The 3,562-nt window shown below is 38.0% G+C and overlaps 1 long non-coding RNA gene across 1 annotated transcript; it reads left to right on the plus strand.

Moving 5' to 3' along the window:
* The first annotated feature begins 648 nt into the window (after window positions 1-648).
* Window positions 649-1,454, plus strand: LOC309567793. Its single transcript, XR_014225962.1, has 3 exons — window positions 649-921; window positions 1,006-1,239; window positions 1,348-1,454. It is a non-coding gene; the product is annotated as an uncharacterized lncRNA (long non-coding RNA).
* The last annotated feature ends 2,108 nt before the right edge of the window (window positions 1,455-3,562 follow it).

The raw sequence follows: 3,562 nt of genomic DNA on the forward strand, positions 1-3,562 counted from the left end.
TGTGGGGTATTTATCACGCAGTGCACAGTCTTGACCTTCTTTTATTCTCTTACAGGCTTTGCATCTGATTCCATCACTTGCCAAGCAGTGTTCGGTCTACAAGACTCCTCGACAGTGAGTAAAACCTATATTGTGGTTGGGCATTAATTGCACAGTTCAGCGTTAACCCATTATAATTCCTTCATTAGCATTGCATTGGATTTACATATGTTTCCCAGCAGTGTCCAGTATTTTCAGACTTTACAGAGCGTCCTCTTATTTTACACCTTGTTTTGGGGACCTTAACCCCTTCCTATGTTAAAGGCCTATTTTTTAAGTTATCGGTAACATAATGTTATTATTTATGGTATGTGGGTAGTTTGTCACTGTCATACAGCTGTTTAATGTTCAGTATATCATCTGATGAAATTGTCAGCTTTATCTCTAAGGGAGAATACCCATCTGGGTATGATAAATCTGATAGATTTTACTTTAAGATGCATGCCTCCAAATTTTCATTAAAGGGTGAGTATCACAAACATAATAAATTCTACAGTTTTGGGAAGGTCGCTTTGTAATGAATGTAGTTCCTGAATTTTCCATTTTTATTATAGATGGAGAGCTCTTCTTTGGCTGCAAAAGAGCCATTAAATCAAAGGAAGAGGCAAAGCGTATTTTTCATGAATTTCATTCAACTCCAATGGGAGGACACACTGGCATGAAAAAAACAAGGTCGGCAATGAGCTCCAGATTCTACTGGCGTGGCATGACCATTGATATTGACAATTGGGTACACATTAATTAATTTTGTTTTTATTTTTCCCAATCTTTATTTAAGATGGAGACATGTTAACAACAAATTTCTTATAGGTCCGTGATTGTGAGAAATGCCAGAGGGTTGGAAGACCTTTGGCAGCTTCACAACCATTACAGTTAATTAAGGTAAATGGGTAGTATAGTATTACATAACCTCTTTTCTAAAATGTGTAATATCATATGAATGTAATATTTGTTTCATCACATTAGGTGTCCGCTGTGTGGGAGCTCATCGGAATCGATCTGACCGGACCTTTCCCCAAAACCGCCAATGACTTCCAGTACATCCTGACCGCCACAGATTACTTCTCCAAGTGGGTGGAGGCTTTCCCGCTAAAAAGTAAATGTGCTGCGGAGGTGGCGCAGCACATATGCTCTATGATATATAGACATGGATGCCCCAAAAGAATCCTTTCCGACCAGGGTAGAGAATTTGTGAATCAAGTACGCGTAATTTCAATGTAGCATTGTTTTGAAAATTATGTTATATTTTATCTCTCAGCTTTATTCAAATTTTATATTTTCTGTACTATCATTTTTATTCTTTTAAAGCTCAACTACAGGATGTGCAATCTTTTGGGGATAGAAAGGAGCGTGACAGCTGCCTATCATCCACAGACCAATGGCCTGGATGAAAAAACAAATCATAACATAAAGCGGCAAGTTTAAATTCAAGTTTTGTTATTCAAGCTGTGATTAGAAATTAGATCCACAGGTTTCATTTTAAGTAATGTTTTTCGTCATTGCACATGTTCATATTTGTGTATGGTAACAGCTGAAAACCCTGCATTATTTCCCAGAGTGCGTATATAACTTTTTCTATTTTTTTTCTTGATTTTTCTCTTTTTCCATTCTAGAGCTCTATGTAAATTAGTGAATGAACAGCAAAATAACTGGGATGTGTTCTTGGATGCCACGCTCTTTTCATTGAGGTCAAAGGTCCACACCACTACCAAATATTCCCCCTTCCGACTAATGTATGGTAGAGAAGCTGTTTTCCCCTCTGAGGTTCCAGTTGAACTGCCAGTGAGTTCTTTTTTTCTGTCACAGCTTCATTGAAAACTTTCTCCATGGGATATATAATAATTTCTTTTTTTCTACAGATCTCACCTGGTTCAGATTGTTTGCTTTTTCAAAGTTTTGTGGCACATAAAATGTCGACGGTTATTTTTTACTGAAATGTTAAATAGCAAAGTTAACTGACATAACCATATTTAAAGTGTTAATTTCTGTACTAATAATTATTAGTAATATTTTCCCATGAAAAATGACTGTACTACAAAAGTAATTTCTGATTAACATGACAACATTTTGTTCATCCTTTTATGGTGTTCGTATTTATGAAAACTTTTTGGCCTTTTTAGATTTCATCTATTCTTCTACCAGAGGAGGGGAGTTATGAAACGTTTTTAGAGGAAAAACAAACTGAGATGCAGACAACAAAAGTACTTGCAAAGGAAAACATCTCCCAAACGCAGGATAAGCAGCAGATAGCATATGAAAAGAAAGTTTTAAAAAAATCAAAGAAAATAAATTATAATGTAGGAGACGAGGTTTGGCTTTATAATAGCAGGAAGCGTTCAAGAAAAGGAGGAAGGATGGAGTATGACTTCAACGGGCCTTACATCATCCAGGCAATCGCTGGAAAAAAAGTTACACTCAAGAATTCAAAAGGAATTACTTTAAAGACAATGTACAACGTCGACCATTTGAAGCACTATAGAAGGGGCGAGGAAACTAGGCAGGAATCTAATGAAAGCAAGTTGCCCCAAGAAACTGGACAGATCACTTCAGTGATGAATTTGGCAACCATAAAAGAGGATGTCACTATTGAGGTAAAAAAAAAATCACTACCCAAATAGCTTGCATATATCTGCATTGCATATAATGTCCCTCATTCTTTAGTTCTTTTTAGGTAGTAAAATAATTTTTAACTTTAAAATGCATGATAACTGAAAGTTATTGACAATAATCTTACATTTTTAAGCCTTCGCCTGATGCATCATTGAATGTGTTGCAAAGCATAGAAGACAGAGGTAGCAGTTACTGGGTTCTCCATTTTCCACTTTGACCCCGTTGGTCATTTGTCTGGCCCCGTTGGCCATTTGTCTGGCCCCGTTGGCCATTTTTTCTGGCCCCGTTGGCCATTTGTCTGGCCCCGTTGGCCATTTTTTCTGGACCCGTTGGCCATTTTTTCTGGACCCGTTGGCCATTTTTTCTGGCCCCGTTGGCCATTTGTCTGGCCCCGTTGGCCATTTTTTCTGGCCCCGTTGGCCATTTGTCTGGCCCCGTTGGCCATTTGTCTGGCCCCGTTGGCCATTTGTCTGGCCCCGTTGGCCATTTTTTCTGGCCCCCGTTGGCCATTTTATCTGGCCCCGTTGGCCATTTGTTTGGCCCCGTTGGCCATTTGTTTGGCCTTTCCCTGTTGGCTTGGCCTTTTTTTTTTAAATTTATTTAACATCAACTGGCTGTTCTCCGCAGATTAATGTTCTTGTGTTTTTTTTTTTGTTTTTTTTTTCCAGTTAAAATGCTGTGGGCTGCAGAGGATTGTGGTACAGTGGAAGCAGTTGTGGGACCGTATCAACTATATATTTCGTCTTTCCATACACTGCGTGGCACTGAGTGGCTGGTTGATGAGGTAATAGGCTGCAATGTTAGAAATTTTTCCTAATCAAAAATATAATATTGTTTTGTAAACTTTTTTATATTTTTCAAAATACAGGTTATTGATGCATACCTATTTCATTTGATCAAAAACCAGCAGGCA

Source organism: Pelophylax lessonae (genome assembly GCF_965119305.1).
Source record: "Pelophylax lessonae genome assembly, chromosome: 12".
Classification (NCBI taxonomy): Eukaryota; Metazoa; Chordata; class Amphibia; order Anura; family Ranidae; genus Pelophylax; species Pelophylax lessonae.